Source organism: Papio anubis, chromosome 3, assembly GCF_008728515.1.
Source record: "Papio anubis isolate 15944 chromosome 3, Panubis1.0, whole genome shotgun sequence".
NCBI classification, from domain to species: domain Eukaryota; kingdom Metazoa; phylum Chordata; class Mammalia; order Primates; family Cercopithecidae; genus Papio; species Papio anubis.
In genome coordinates this window covers 173,711,785-173,729,356 of record NC_044978.1, presented here as the reverse complement: position 1 = coordinate 173,729,356, position 17,572 = coordinate 173,711,785, and the positions used below count along the sequence as shown (strand labels likewise).

The 17,572-nt window shown below is 38.0% G+C and overlaps 1 long non-coding RNA gene across 1 annotated transcript; it reads left to right on the top strand.

The window, feature by feature from the left end:
- The first annotated feature begins 9,066 nt into the window (after positions 1-9,066).
- LOC108585838 lies at positions 9,067-15,951 on the top strand. Its single transcript, XR_001902339.3, has 4 exons — positions 9,067-9,144; positions 10,683-10,861; positions 13,239-13,281; positions 15,883-15,951. It is a non-coding gene; the product is annotated as an uncharacterized LOC108585838 (long non-coding RNA).
- Positions 15,952-17,572: the final 1,621 nt, after the last annotated feature.

Here is a 17,572-nt window from a genome sequence, read left to right as displayed (position 1 = left end):
ATGTCAGAACGGAACCATCATGAATTACAGAGGCAAGGTGCAGTAAGCAGTGACTTTGTAGAAACCCATTCCAGCTTAAGTATTAAGGAATAAAATAAAGATGGTTTATTGATAGCCTCTCTATACTCTGTAGAATGAGGGTAGGATTTCCATTCCTACCTTTCCTACAATGTAGAAGCCTTCCGCCAAAATTTCCAATTGAAGTCTCATTCTTCAAATATTTGTTGACCCTGGACTCTGTTCCAAGCTTATACTAGAAAGAGCTGACTCTCTAGAGGGGCAGTGAATACAGACCACATCCCTAAAAATGTGCTATTATTCCTCTCCCCAAATGTAGTTTGAGTATTTATCAAGAAATTTGCATTTGGAACCATAGCCATAGATATGATTGAATATAGCAGTTCAAATCATTATAAATCAATGCTGCCAAAGATCTTCTATGCATCCTACTTCCTAGTTTCAGTTCAGTTTTCTCAAATTGTTCTGCTACAAATATGATGTTCTACTTTGTCACACGTTAACTCCAAATAACCACATGTAGCTGACCTCATGCCTGCTCTGGGAAAATGGGACAACTGGGCTTGGTACATTTGCATTATGTGTCTTGGAAGTGAAATAGACAAGTGGAGGTAGTTTTGCTAGTCCTTTTGACAAAGGATGTCTCTGAACTTTTGAAGAACAATTTTTAAGATCCCACACTAGAGTAATATCTTAGCAGAGTTATAGAAGGGACTTTGTAAAAAAATCATTTGTACTTTAAGGAATATTTGCACCACTAGACACAGAAACAGGATCTCAGTAAAATGTAAGCTTCATAGGTGCTGCAGAAAGATCACAAGGATGGAGCTAGACCTGAAGATAAATTCCAGCTTTGCGACATGCTGTGCAGCTTTGGACAAGTACCTAAACTCCACTAAGCCTCAGTTCAATCAGCTAGAGAATAGTAATAATTTCTAGAATTTGTAGATGTTAGAGAAGCTATAATTATTCAAAGACATTATCTAAGCTACTTGCCTTGGAAACCAGATCCTTAGAGATAATCGAACATATAAGTATAAGGAACTATGACAGAGAGAAGAGAGCCTATACTGTGAATGGCAGACAGTCTAGCCAAGGGTGAGTTGGACCTCAAATCCTGGATCTAGGCCCCTGCTCTGAAAGCCAAGTGATCTAGTCTATGACAGCCCTAGAGGTGATCACTTTATGAAAAACACACCAAAACATACAGAAGATGGAGGCAGACAACAGAATGCTACTGTAACTGGAAATCTGATCTTGAACCATATCTCAAAACTGTGCTGTAAAAGAGGACCTATTTTGAAAATATCCTCATTGGTAGATATTTCAAAACTTCAGTTGGGTTCTAGGTAGGTGCTGGAGAAAGCTAAAATATCTTCTCAAGAAAATGGGAAAGTGTGTGTGCCTGTGTGTGTGTGCTGGTGTGTGTGTCTCTCCAGGTAGGTATGTGGGCAGGTCTAAGACTGAAGGAGTAAAGAATGGGGGAAGCGGATTTCAAAGAAGATACCACTAGGATAATGAAAGGAAACAAGGATACCTAAGGCTCAGTTTAATGTTATTTGCTCCACCCTAAAGTCCCAATATCTCAAAACTTCAGGGAAGATCACATGGCTACTCTTGCCTTATATATATTGGATATTTTTTGTGTGTTTATGAAGAAAAGAGGTTGATTTTCCTGGATCAATGGCTGAGAAGATGTAAAGGAACAACTAGAAGATCCAAAGGGGGGAAATTTAGCAAATTAGAACCAAAGGTAATCCTATGAATGTAAACCTGCCCTCTCTGCCTCAGCATGAACTCATGGAAATATTAGAAACAGCATTAAACTTTAAATGAAGCATGATATGGGAGGCTGAAACAATCTTATCTAGATTCTAAGGGGTAGATGTAAGTGTAAAACTTTAATCAGGAAAAAAAATGTATTCCAGGCATTCAATTATTTGAAATCTTCATGATGAATGCCTACTTTCAGCCATCACTTTCCTTACAAAGCTAAGTCCTAATCAGAATTTTACTTAGGTGAGTGGAAAGTCAGAATTATAGAAATGTAATAATCTTGGGAAAAGGTATCCTCTAAGATATTTTCTGTTTATAAAATGGGGGTGACTTTGGCAATTTAAGAATGACCTACCCAACCTCTGTTGACCAAGATTCCCTGTCTTCCAGGCAGTGCTAGAACAAATTGACCAGGTCCTTATCTACATTCTCTTGAATGTACTAACTACACATATTCAGACCAACCTCAGATGGTATGTTTTCTCTCTTGGAGTTTATTAGTATCATCGCCTGTGATTCAACCTTATTGGGCAGGTGTAGCCTAGTCTTTGTTAGGTCCAGAGCTACCTCAAGATTGAATAACCTCCTGAGGCATTTCCACTCTGTTATTTTAGCCTGGTTCTTTTAGGGCTAATTTCCTCCATCATGTGCTGACTTTGTAGTTGACCCTTCAGAAGGTAATCTTGTGTTCCTTGTTCTGAAGTCCTTAGAAGACAACTTGCTGTAGCCTTGAGGATGGAAAATAAGTGTAACAAACTTGGCACCTAGTTGATGTTCAATAAATGTTAATTCCCTCTTTTACCTTGGGGTACAGAAGACCTTTGCAATCTATTTATGAACAAGTATTTAATAAGGGCTGGCAGAAAGTAGTGAGTTAATAACAGCGGCTGCTATGTAAAATGTATTGGCAAAGTGAGTTGAGAACTTTTATGCATTTTTTTGCAGAACACTAATAATGTGGATATAACTTGGTTTAATTGAGAGGAATGCAAAGGATGTTGATTATAATGGCAGCATATCTATGCAAAAGGCTTTAGATTCCAAAAGTTATCTGGAATCTAAACTCTTGAGTTAGTATGAACCTATGGAAATAAAGACTTGTTAAAACTACTCACACCACCAATATAATATATTCCTATCATACATTTACCTTTACATTTGTAAAATCCTTGAAGTGAGAAACCGTGTCTATTCCAAGCATTCAGCAGTGCCTGCTACACAGTGATATTCAATAGGTGTTCATGAAGTGTGTGTTGAATGCACAACTGATCTTTCCATTGAAAAAAATCACCTTGTCAATCAAACAATGATATCCACTTTATTTTATTACTATGTAAATATTCATCCCTCTTGCTGCATTTCTTTCTAGTGGCCATTATTTATCATCTTTAAGTTTGAATCTTTTGTAAAATAATGAGGAAATAAGGTGTGGTTGGCATGGGTAGAGGTTTATCCTTTGGGTTGAGGTTTTAAAATTTGTTTTATTTGGGGAGATCTATTTGAGATTTTAATACTAAAATATTTTCTAATTGTCAAAACAACCCCAGCAAACATAGTATACAAAACACAAAGTAAGTGTAGACATTTGCCTAAGATAAAATTCTACTGAACTCAGGTAATCTCTGTTTCACTTACTGTGCATGCTGATGCTGCCTGAACTTCATCCATGTTCACTGAAGAGAAAGGGCAGGGTCTTCCCATGAGTTATGGAGTGGTGCTAAGCAGCTAGCACAGAAAGGAAAACAGAAAACAAACACCAGGTTCCTGGTAGAGTGAAAGGAAAACAAATGTGTATTGAATGTCTACTTTATGTCATGGGTTGTCCGCAGGATGCTTTTCTATGACTTAAATCAATCCTATAAGAAAGGGATTTATGATTTTCATTCTAGAGAAATATAAACTGCTTTAGTTAAAGTCACGTAGCTACTAAGTGGCTGAGATTTTTATTTGGTCTGTCTGGCTCCAAACCTCTGTCTTTTTCTATTAAAGCAGTATTTCCTATGTATTTCTGATTCACAAAATCACCTGAAGCACTTGATAAAAATATACATTTGCAGGCCTCTGTCTAAGAGATCTCATCCGGAAAAGTCTGGGTTAAGTTTGTGAAATTTTAACAATCACACCAGGTGGTTTTTGTGAGCCAGCGAGGTCTGAATCCTCCACCTCACTATTCTACCTTCCAGAGATATCCAAAGTGTCAAAATATACAAGAGCTTCAAAATAGCCCCAAGAGAGACAAAGCGCTAAAAGACTTTAAATATCCTCACCATCATCTCCCTTCCCCTTCATCCTTTCATCTCTCCATTTCATTTTATGAACAGTAGACATATATTCACAGCATGTAACCTCAGCTTAAACCACCCCTTTCAACAGATTTATCCCACGAAGCCTCTCCTATATGAAAATTATGAAATCTGCTCTGGAAAGAGCTCAGTGTTGGTTAATCTCATTCTAGAAAGTCTAGGCAAAAAAACAAAACCAAAACCAAAACAAAACAAAACTAGTCAAATGATTTTCCAGATTAACATGGTTTGAATGAACCTGAAAGTTCTCTCTCCTAGCTCCCTCTCCCCATTTCTCTTTTGAGTTCTCAGTGTCTGTTAATGCATCTCTGTTTCTCTGTAAGTTGTAGGCATACTCTAAAATACCTGCATCTTGCCACTAAACTTTGTATGAGTCCTCACTTACGAAGACGAGGCTTCCAGGATTCCCCCTCTATAAATAGATTGTTTTTAAGGAGTTAATTCTTAAGCCAGTATTTGTAAACCGTTTTCGTTCAACTCTAATGACAGAAAAAAGTTACTTGTGCCCTTGGAAGTTGTGGAAACATAACCATAGCATCCTACAAAAAGCATGGAATTCATTTAAGCTTTTTTTTTAATCTTAAAATTTCATGTGAATTTGTTTTTTAAATGATGGACATAATTTAAAATTTGTCCATATTGATTTTAATATAAGAATTTTATTTTTCAATATCTATGAATTAAATTAAATATGTGCATATGTATGGACATCTATGGATGTATGTGTATGCGTGTGTGTGTGTATAGCTTTTCTGAAGCTTTGCCATCCCTGTGTACAGATGAAAATGCATAGCAGTCAATAACCACCATGCATTAACACTTCAGCTTAAATAAGTTTACTTGATTAGTTAACTTCCCCAAAACAATGTGACCCAAGCTGGAAATTTCTTAAATAGGAAATGGAAAAGAAAAGGCCCAAGCAATGGTATGAATTTGCACATTCCCTGAGGCTGATTATCAAATGAAAGATACCGTATTGTTGACTAGCCAATTTGAGTAGAAATATCACTTCGAATCAGATCCTGCTTCCCAAGTCTCTCTCTTTCTCTCTCAACTTCAGAGTGAATAAGCCCAAATTATTTATCAAACAGCATGTCACTTCCACATTCACTGTCATATGTGATCTTTACATTAACTTTATAGAACTAACAAGGCAGAAATTGTTCTCTGAATCTGACAGAAAATAAAGAAGGAACAGCAAGATTATAAGATTTACCTAGAATCACACAGATCATTGTAGTTTCCATTTCTCCATATTTCTGCTATGACATATCCAGTAATATCTTAGACATTTTCAGAAATATTAGACATATTCAATAAGTTATGGCTGAACTGAATTTATTATTCTAACATAAGATTGGGAGTGCAAAGCTTATATTTGCAGCTCAATTCTTTCACTCTTCTTAATCTGGTGTCATTATAAAAACATAAGTTGCATTGCAAAAAATGCCAGTAATTTGATAAATAATATTTATGTACCTCCTTGCAAACCAGCTTTCAAAGTAAAAATACGAAATTGTGCACTGCCCAACTAAAAAATACAAAAAACAAAAAACAAAAAAAAAAACCCTCCTGTGTTATCACTGAGAAATCAAGAGACTATTTTTTCTAAGTTTCAAAGGGCTCAACAGAAGTCAATATTTGTAAATATTAACCTTGTGAGCAAGCAAGGTTTGAATCTCCTGCTGCACCATTTTTGAGCAGTCCAACCTGATAAGAAGAATTCAAATTGGATTGTGATCTGTCTTAAATGAAACTCTCCATTTACATCAAATGTGCTCTTTAGTCAGAATAGAGGAGAGGGTAATAAAAAAAGAGTACAGTTTAGCTCAAAGAGGCCTTGACTCTTTATCATCCATCAGGCAAGGTGAAAAGCTCGCTGAAAACTCCAGTGAGATTACATTTAACATAAACTTCCTGAGCTGAATTCCATTATTGCTAAAATAACTAGAAGGGAACCATTTAAATATTTTCCTGAATGCCAGTATGGGGTCTTCCTCAGCTTCTGACTAACAACATTTTGAGAAGAGTTCATCCTCCCTCAAAGTGTGAAGAATTGCTTAAGTTTTATATATAGAAAAAAAAAAATTTAAGTATTATTTTAATCTTCCTGCTAATGAAAGATATCCTGATAGAAGTGAACCACTGCTGCTTCAGACATCCAGCAATAGACATCAGTACTTCCAAGGAAGTTCATTTCATTGTTGGACATAAAATTATGTTGGAAAGATACAAACCAGGGTGAAGTGAAAAACTGTGAGAGCATACTGCAGCCCCCAGCCAGAGAAAAGAAATGGGTGAGAAATTTCTCGGAGGCTTCTTGCAGTCAGGTTTGATAGGGTCATGGCAAAAACTGTTAACAGTCCAAACATCTGCTAGAAATCTCATTCATTTAAGAGAAAAGCATGCAATGAATTCTTAACTCATTCACTGATAATTTTCGCTTTCAGAATAGAGAGGAAAAGTCAGAATATTTGGGCATTATTCTTACAAAATTATTACTGGTCGTATGGAAATAATTTAAACTTGAAGAAAAAAGAGTGTATTAAATTAAATTTCATGTAATTGACAAAATCAGCATGGTGCAGAATTGGATATAAGACAACTCTCAAAAAGACAAGATCAAAACAATTGTGCCACTTTGTAGTATTCGTTTGTTTATTTGCTTATTCTATTACCTTATTACTATTTGATATTTATTGAACACCTACTGTATGCCAGGCTCTGTGAGGTCTCAGAGCATAAAGATAAATAATAAAGTCTCTGCCCAAAGGAGTTTGTAATATGGCAGACAAGACAAGACAAATGAAACAAGGATTCAGGCCAGTGATGATAAATTTAAAAAGAAGGTTGCGATCTCTTGACTACTCTTTTCCTGTGTACATTACAGGATTTGGGTAAGAGTACTACATGCCACTCAGAGTCAAAGCAGAGGGAGAAAGGAAAATCACGGGCAAGTACCTTTATGGTGCTTTCCATGGAAAGAAACAGGCAATACAGAGTACACGGGCTCCAAATTAGTGAGTCTGAATACCTTCAGCAGGCTCTGAGGCACAGGATCATCCCTGATTGTCTGGTACCTGGCCCTGGGGCAATTAGGCTGGTGGATAGTGTTCAGGCAGGTGAAAGCCTGATAAGGAAGTGGTTGGGGGTATGGAGTTAATTAACTGTTCAAAAAAAGAAACTGACCAGCCTCCAGCTGGGACTTCAAAACTAAATCAAGAGAGAATTTTATAAAACCATGTTACACTCTTATGCCATCTCAGAGCAGTATAGATAACTCATCACAAAGTGCATGCTGCGCTGCAGTTGCTTATTACGTCTCCTCTATTTTCTACCTGATTAAACTAGCTCTATGAGGGCAGGGACATCCCTAGCATCTGGCACATACAAGATGTCTGATGAATGTTTTGAATGAAACAGAAGGGCATTTAAGTTATGTTTCAAACAACGAACAGGAGTTCCCTAAAAGCAGCTGACTGGGGTAAGAAACCAAAGAAGAAAAAAAGGTAGACCAGTGCTAGAAAATGTTTTGGAATGGCAAACAGTTTTAGGTTTCTTAGCTTACCGTTTAGGGAGAAATATCAAGATATAATGAGATTAGAAAAAAAAATTGAGGCAAAATGAAGGAAAACGTGTTAGTGTAAGAAATTTTAATTTTATCCTATATGAAATGGTGAGGCAGGAAGTTCTAGCACAAGAAGATGGCCAGACAAGTGAGTGCCATGGGTTGCTTTTCAACATGGAAAATAAATAGGAAAGATAAGATTTTTCTTACCATAAGCGATGTCCCATGTTAACTGGCACCATTCTCTCTAAGCACAAATGCTTTCACCTCTAGAGCCAGCCTTCATGTTTTGTTTATGGCTGGGTCCCTGATGAAACACAATGATATGTAGTTATGACCTACACAATATGCTACAAAAAAATCCCTCAGCTATTATCACCAATAGATTTCATCTTCTTTTTCACATTTTTCCCCTTGTAACATGAGCAGATGAATTTTTTAAAAACCATATAGAAGTATACGCTTTTCCAAGAATATGTAATGCCTAAAATATAATTGCTAAAGTCATAAAAGATCTGGTCTCCAAACAAGTTATATTTATCTAATGACTGCCCAACTGTCTTTAAATTACTGTTTAATAACTACCCTGTGCTCTTATTAAGGAAAAACCATACACGGTGTGATATTGTGTTATGGTTTATTATTTTTATTCAGACACAGACATGACACCATAACATTAAGAAGTCATGTCTTTGGCCGTATTCAAATAAATAATATACACTAAAAGCCACAATCTGTGAAGGATCGCAGGGTTTCCATAAGAAAATGAAAATGTAGATGCAGACATCTGATTTGCTCAGTTCCTTCACAAGATCCTTGCAGCCTGTTCCATGTGGGACATAAAGAGCTTTTGTGACGCACATGCTGTGCATCACAAATGGAGAGGCTGGCCAAGAAAAATATACAGTAACCAGAAGAATAAACCCAGGATGAAAAGCACAGAGGTAGCATCAATAGATGTCTAATATGCCATTGGCCCCATCTGGTTAGAATCACATCATCAGAATCAGAGCTGGAGTAGACCTTCCAGGTCATCCCTTCCATCCTCTTACCAACACAACAATCATCTTTTTGAGGACCAAGTCCAGTTCAATTTCACATGTCTCAAGAGACAAAAATTCCACAGATTCTGGAAGCAAGATATTTACCATATTTAAAGAGCCAAAAGTAGACATAGTAGAGATTTCAGTCAGTAAAAAAACTGTATTCGGCCTTTGAAACGTAAGTATAGGTTTTTTAAAGTAAAAGTTCTCTCAATAAAAGACAGCTTAAGGCAGAGGGAGAATCACAACTGAGATGGAAAGAAGAATTGCTGTGAGCTGTTCACAAAAATTTAAGGGAGCCTCAGAATTGTTTTCAAGGGAGCTTCGAGAATCAGTCTAGAAAAATTCTCTGTCAGGGTTCAAATCCTTCCTCCATGCTACAGAGGACAGTGGAACAGTTGTCACCAGGAACGAGCTAAGGTGTGGAAAAAAAGAGGTAAGCTGAAAATCAAAGCTGTAGGGTTTTTTTGTTTGTTTTCTTTGTTTGTTTGTTTGTTTTTTGACGGTCTCACTCTGTAGCCCAGTCTGGCGTGCAGTGGTGTGATCTCTCTGCAACCTCTGCCTCCCAGGTTCAAGAGATTCTCATGCCTCAGCCTCCCCAGTAGCTGGGACCACAGGCGTGCACCACCATGCCTGGCTTTTTTTTCTTTTTCTTTTTCTTTTTTTTTGTATTTTTAATATAGACAGGGTTTTGCCATGTTGGTCAGGCTGGTCTCAAACTCCTGATCTCAAGTGATCCACCCATCCTGGCCTCTCAAACTGTTGGGATTATAGGTGTAAGCCACCATGCCCAGCCTCTGTAGGTTATTATAGATAACAGAAGACATTTGGCCTTTGGGAGGTGGTAGGGAGAGGAGGACGATGGCCTACTAAGAGAAAGCCTATGTGAAGAGCCAAGGGGCAGAATCAGAACATGTATTAAATTGTTAAGAGTCTGTCTGAAAGTAAGATCAAAGGTAGCCTATGGAGACAAGAGTTTGGGAGTGAGAAAATAAGATATAGAACAAACAGGTTTAGGCCAAGAGGAATGAGGAACTCCTAAATGGTTGTCTTTAAGAGTCATTTTTTGTTCAAAAGAAGTATGATGTGGTAGTCTAATTATATGCAGATAATTAGCCATATGTATACACGACAGATAAAGCAGAGATATTCTGGGTGAAACATGAGACAGGATTGAATGCGTGGGGAATGCTCTAGGCCTCCTGCTCAAATCCACCTATTTCTATGGAGGCCCTTGCTGCAATGCTGTGGAACTTCCAGGAAAAACACCAATTCTCAACTGTAGAATTAAGATTCCATTATATGAGTATTCTGTGGTGGAGCATGTCAAAAGGGAGATGTTAAAGCTCCTGAATGAGGAATTCTACCTGCAGAACTCTGAGCTTGTTTTATTGAAGGCAACGTTCTATCACCTTTCACATCCATGTGACTCGGTATTCTTCACAAATCCCACAATCATGTCTGTCTCAGCAGAGTATGGGATGTGCGGTCTGTGAACACTTTCTGTGGCTTCCTTTTCTGTACCAGTAAAGTGAGACAGCCCAGTCTAAAGAGTTCAAGGCAGGAAGTACAGCAAGGAGATAGAAGGTAAATAGTGTGAAAAAGAGATAGGAGAGAATCGCCAAACCACAATACAGGAAAGGAGTAGAAAATAAAGCCAGAGTAGGTAATGAGACCCTCAAGGATGAAACTGGGTATTGATGGTATAACCAACAGTGCTATTTTCTAAACCAAAGGTGCATACCATCATTTTTTCTTGTTAAGAGAAATGTTTTGTCTGGAAAATACACTCTCCTCTATCCAGCCTTGCATTTAACCAGACCAGTCATAGGAATTCCATCCCCCTTGCAATATTGATTAGGAATATGATGCCATCGTGGCCAAAGAAGAAATGTGAAAGGGGGCTTCTGTAGAGAATTTTCCTGCTCCGATAATGGCGCAGCTCTGATGAGATGGCCTTTCTTCTTATCTTAGGTATTCTGTCTAGACACCTCGAGTTAAAGAAGTCATCTGTGACTCACAAGGAACATATGGGGTGACAATGTTGACACAAACATCTTCCATCCTTGATGTCAAAGTTGCATCACTGAATTGCCCAAGTCCTACTTTGGGCTCCTCTTTAGAGAAAATATCAGTTTTTGCTTACTTCCTGGGTAAGTTAAGAAAAAAGTTTTCTTTAGTGGTAAACTAAGCATCCTAATTGATACTGGAAGGTAGAAAGAAGCCTTACACCCTAAGTCACGATTGCTATCCCCTGAGTATTTCTTATACATAGTGCTTTGTACCTGTCACTGAATTGAAACTTTTTTTTTTTTTTTTTTGGTTGCCCAGGCTGAAATGCAGTGGCGCAATCTCGGCTCACTGCAAGCTCCGCCTCCCGAGTTCACCCCATTCTCCTTCCTCAGTCTCCCGAGTAGCTGGGACACAGGCGCCTGTCACCACGCCCGGTTAATTTTTTTGTATTTTTAGTAAAGACGGAGTTTCACCATGTTAGCCAGGACGGTCTCGATCTGCTGACCTCATGATCCACCCACCTCAGCCTCCCGAAGTGCTGGGATTACAGGCGTGAGCCACCAAGCCGGGCGGAAACTTTTTTTTCTTCAAGCAACGGGTATTCATTGGGTAGAGAAAGACCAAGAAATATGATGGAAGAGAAACATGGGCTGGTTTTGTAAGACAAAGTTAAACCCTTCTTCCCCAATTTTAAGTGAAAAGTTTAAATATTTATGCATAGCGGGCAATATGGGAGAAAGAAAAATTTTTCCCTGGGGAAAGCAAAGTAAATGAAACAATGACTGTGAGCTTCTTGAGACCAGGTACCACGGTTTCCCCACTTTGGGGTATCCAATACTAGCAACATGCCTGCCACATGGTAGGTACTCTGTAAATGCAGAACTAATTAATTGAAAGACATCAGAGATCTAGAAATTAATATTTATTCTCAGATTCATCCAGGCGTTTCCCAGTTGCTTATAGTATGTTCGTGTATAGGCCTACATTGGTACCAGGAACTAAATCTAAATGTGAGAACTTGTTAAGCAATAGCTGCAAATGTGGTATAGCCATGGAAATTTTAAAGCAGACACTGATGACTGTTCATTAAAATTAAAAGCTATATTCAGCTTCCCAGGATAGTAGGAAGAGTCACAATGAATGAACCTAAAGCCTACGTGCATGACCATTACAACTCAAAATAGTTTGATGTGTCCCCCTTCCTATGGTCCTTCCAAAAGTTCTGAACACATATTAGGACAGATTCTTCCCTTGTATGGTTTAGCGAGATGGCTGAATTCTAGCCAACAGATGTCAGTGAACTTATGGGGATCATTTATATGTCTAGCTTTTGAGAAGCATTCCATTTCGATATTGTCTTTTCACTGTCCTACCAGCAGTGATGAGAGCAGTGAAACTGTAGGGAATGTCAGAGCCAAAAACTAGAAAGTTTCAAAGACACAGTATTTCATAGACAATCTTTGGGCCTATGAATTACTGCAATAAATAATCAATGCCAACCAGAAATACCTGCATTGGGATTGATCTGTTATATATTATGTCATTATTTTGTTGTCATAATTTAGCCTATTTTAAGTAATACAACTTGTATCCACCAGTTTGGCTTATGAGCACAATACAAGCTTTGTCAACATCTTAGGATGATAGGCAGAATGGTGTCAACAAAAATCTGCAATTAACATGAGTGTGCTTTGCAGTTCACAATGCTTTGACATACACTAGTTTGTATGGTCCTTCCCACAGCCCCAAGAGACAGGCAGGGTAAACATTAATATCTTCATTTCAGAGGTGAGAAGATCAATGATCAGGGAAATTAAACAAATTGTCCAAATATAGTGAGTGCTAGACTTAGAATTAAAGCATGAGTCTTTTGATTCCAAATCCTTTGCTTTTCTCATTGTAATATTATGAATGTCTGCCTCTGTATAAAATATTTTCATGATTGATGATTTTTTGCAGAAATTTATCCAAGGGATTAATACTGGAAGGTATTAAGTTCTTGGAAAACTCAATTCGCTTGAGTTCTAAATATGAAGGATTTATTAATCCAGAGGATTTAGCAATGAGGCTGGATCTAGCATGGATTGGTTTTCTTTGTAGGCGCTCTCAGTGTCTCAGACTTGGATGGTGCCTGCAGAAGTTGTTGAGCTCACTCTCCTTCATTGAAACAAAGACTTCTCTGACACATCCCTGAGAACTGATCAGTCAGCCTCTGCTTGAACACCTCTAGTGAGGGCGCACTCACTATTTTAAAAGCTTTCTCCATCTGTTGTTACAGTAGCCAATGCGGCCTGATACCCCCGGAAATTTTCTGGTTTTAAAGCTGAAAATCCCACATCCTGGGGATGCCCCGAGTCCTGGGTAAACAAGTAGTGTTGGCTACTCTACCATTGTTGAACAATGGAAATTAATGAAACCTTTTAATTGAAATGAAGCATGCCTTGCTGCAACTTTGTTCAAGGTTACTGTTCGGCCCTCACCAGTATCTATCATTCAACCAGCACTTGTTTCTTGTAGATTTCTGGATTCTCTGGTTTTGTCTAGCTACCACAAGCCGGAGGTAAGACTTTATTTTCAGCTTTACCCTACTTTATGTCTCAAAGATAGACCCTGATGACACACTAGCAATCATCTGGATCACCTAAGTAAATTATTCTCCCTATAAGACTAAAGAATAATCCTCTGGAAATGATTTTTCTGTTTCCCCGGCCTGATCTTTATGATGGCATTAATAACAATAAAAAACATATGTAATACTATTATAATCAATCAAGGGTAAGGCTAATGTATTAATTAATAGTCATTGATTCTTAAACAGAAAGTAATTATTTTCTCACTGCATGCTCTTAAGAAAAACAATATTATGTCTTCTAAGGTTTCACCACTGAACTAAATTTGCCTCTGAGATTTGAATTCTTTTTTCTTCTTCTTCTTCTTTTTTTTTTTTTTTTCTTAAATACAAGTGCACCACTTACTCTTTGGGGAAAAAGGAACAGTTTCTAAATTATTGGGTACTGAGGGACTACCAAAACCAGGAAATTCATGTTTTATGAGTTTTCCCCAAATCAAAGCAACAGGGTTATGGTCAACATCATCCTTTCACTCCCACTGGGTCCTTTCTGAGAGGTGCTTTCAGAGGCAAAAGAAACTTTTTGCAGTGAAAGTCACATCCACTTTATGGCTTTGTTTCCTGCTGAAAATCTAGATTTGATTGTTCAAAAGCTGACTGTGATTCAAACTTCCTACATAAATTTAGGAAAAACTACTTAAGGTGGCTTTATTTCAGTTTCAGCTACATACACACATAGACCTCTATTACTTAGCTATAGTATTTATCTTTCATAAAACAATAGTAAATGTCTGTGCTCTTTCCTATACTAATGAATTTCTATGTATGCTAATGAATTTCTGTGCTTACATCCAATAGTGTAAGTTGGGTTTTATTATACACAATTTACAGGTAAAAAGAATAGCATCCCAGAAAGATCTAAACATTCCCAAAGTCATCACCTCATGCAGCAGCTCTCTAATCAGGGCAATCGTACCCTTTCCACCCACCAACCCCCACCTCCCACCACTCCAAGCCAGGAGCTATTTAGTAATGTCTGAAGACATTGTGAATTGTTGTAACTGGGCAGGTGCTATTCTCATTTAGAAGGTAGAAACCCAGGATCCTACCATATATCCTACAGTATGTAAGACAGGCCCCTCTCCCCCACAACATAGAACTAAGTGTCCCAAAATGTCAATCCTGCTGAGGTTGAGAAATACTAAGCTAACATACGGCAGACTAAGGATTCAATCTCAAATAATATAATTCCAGAGTGCACATTCAATATTTGCTCTTGAAATGCATATTTAGTATTATATACTTTACCCAGGCATGGTTGCTCGTGCCTGTAGTACTAGCTGCACAGGGGGCTAAGGCAGGAGAATTGCTTGAGCCCAGAAGTTGAAGTGCAGCCTGGACAATGTAGCAAGGCATCATCTCTAAAAAGAAAGAAATACATACATACACACAAAAACACACAAATAAAATATTATCCATTTTATCAAAATACTAATGATAATAGAAATCCATCATTTTGCAAAATATTGTTGTACTCCTTTGTGATTTATAACTCATTGTTTTTAGGGTCTAAGATAAGGGACCTGAGTAACTCTTGGTAGACTATGGCAAAGGTATTTGCATATATATTATACATGATGAAAGCTAATGAGAAAGATGGAGTCCACCTAAGAAAATCTCAAGGGCTAGGTCCATTCTAAAAGAGTATTAATGCCTAAAGTGTTTTGAAGATCATAGTGGGGTCACATTTTATTGATGGAAGTGCCTTACTAAGATTGGTAGAACTACAATTGAGATAGACCCGTGTGCTTAATATTGAATTATTTTTCACAAGCAACCTTTGCACAATGAGCTGGGATGGTGTGGCTATGAAAGTGGTAACTCAAGGTCTGTACCCAGAATAATGCCACTGAGGCTGGCATGGACTTTAGCTAAGTCCAGATCATAAGCTCCATGCTGTGCCCTGGGCAGAGAGCAAGACTCAGTCTCCTGTCATGGTCCACCCTTTTTCTTGCAGGCACAAAGCATGCATCCTGGGGCCAGAGGAGAGATCAAGACTTTGTGTAGACAGAGTAGATTCAGGAGAGAGCAATCCTTGGCTGTGATGCAGACAGCCTTTGAACAGGGGATGACTTCTATAATTACAATTTCTGTTAGCTTCTGAGCACAAAAGGAAACCATGAGAGTCTTGGCAATTGCCAGCACTCAGGCAGGCATGGATCCCAGACCCTACTTAGTGTTTCGGTTAAGCCAATAGCTTATTGGAGTAAGGCTTTAATGGGGAATAGGACCTGATATTTCTTTTTTTGCACCAGATATTCATTTTATATTCATCTCACAAGTATTTCTGAACATTTGATATTAATTGTACAATTTTTCAAGTACACACACTGGTAAAACCAAGAAGGATACAAGAACATCCTTGTGCTCTTGGGAGTTTCACTTTAGTTAGTAAATATTCAATGTGATCATTAAGAAAAGAAAATAAGTTATTTCCTTATTTACCATACATTTGATAAATATCTACTATGTGCAAAATATGGTGTAGGTATGAAAGGAAAACATAACTGAATATATGAGCCCTCTCTTCAGAAATCTTCTAATGTGGTGCAAGAAGCAGACGGATGATGTGGCAAGAAGAGGAAAGGAAGAGAAGAAAGGGAAGGGAAGTGAAGGGAAATGAAGGGGAGGGGAGGAAGGAAGGAAGCTCAGATGTAAATATGGCCTCTGATTTCATTGTTGGATTACCTTGGGACAGCTACTGAACTCTCTCAGGCTCAGTTTTCACATCCATAAAATAGGCACAATAATACCTATTTTGTGAACAGAACAGAAATTTGTAAGTGCTTTAATAAAAGTATAATTGTGGGTATTCACCTGCTCTCAGGTACAGAGATGGCCAAAATAGATGCCCCTGGCTTCTGTGCCAGTCCTAAAGAAATTGATGAATGAGCAATCTCCTTTGCTCCCCACCAGTGATGCTCTAACCCAGAAGGACCAAGAGAATTCAGGCCCAGAGACTAGGGAAAGAGAAAATGAAAAGTGGTTTAAGTCAGTCACACAGTAATCAAAAAGACAGATGCAAATTAGGGGAATATACTTTTTTAGAATACCCTAGAGTGTTTTATAGGGAATAGGCTTTGAAAACATGGCTTGGGTTGTTAGAACATTGACAATGAACTCTGTATCTCCTGTTTCTGTTCTTCAGTCATAGCTGTGCACTCCTATCACCTTGTGTATAAATGTAGATGTCAAGAACACACACGAAACCACTGAATCAGAATCTCTGGGGGCACAGCCCAGAAGCTGTACATTGAAGAATCACAGCCAGGAATGGAAAACACTGCAGTAGAGCATCACTGAGTTTGGGTTGAGGGGTTGGGGGGTGGGGAATAAAACCTTTTCACTTCTGGTTTAGGCTCCTCAGTATGCAAAAGTGACTCTAAGATGATTTGATATCATGCATGAGAAGGTAGATCCTTTCTTTGACTGTATGATTATTACTTTGTCAGTCCACCTGGATAGTGTCACACACCATCCCTCCAGCCAGTGCATCATCTTTAGGAATGACACTGACATTTCTTCTCCCTTAACTTCCACATTCCTTCACACCCCAAATCTGGTCAACCCAACTTTCTTAGTGTTTTTCAATCCTTGTCATCATCTCCCTCTTCATTTATACCGCCTTCTTCCAAGCCTTCATAATCTTTTACTTTCTTATTTAAATGCCTATTTTATTTGGATAAAAAGTGTTAAATATTAACAATTAAAAAGGAAAGAAAAAGACAGGAGCTAACACATAAAGCAACTACTGGGTATGAACCCTGGATGGGAATCTTCATATATCATCTGATTTTGATTGCTGTAACAGCCTCATTAGTTTAGTCTCCATCTCAAACCACTCTACAGAGGAGAAGATGAAGTAGTCAGTGATTTTTCTAAATGCTATACTGTTAATATAGGCAGAGCAGATTCTTAAATCTGGTCTCCTTACAGCAACCGAAAGTTTTTCAACGAGTTTCATAATCATTGTCAGTATATCCTTCCTAATGGCTGATCCACATTCCAACTGCTTTATATAAATCTCTTTTTATTGTTTTCTTTGCCTGAATGAACACAGGGACCAACTGTTCCCCATCACTCATCTATTACACTTTCAGACACTTGAAGCCTGAGAACTGCTTCTAATTTTCTAATTAATCAATCATACTTTTATATATACTAAATTTAGTTTCCATTGATGGAACAGCCACAGATTGCTGGCACCATCCTTGGCACTGGC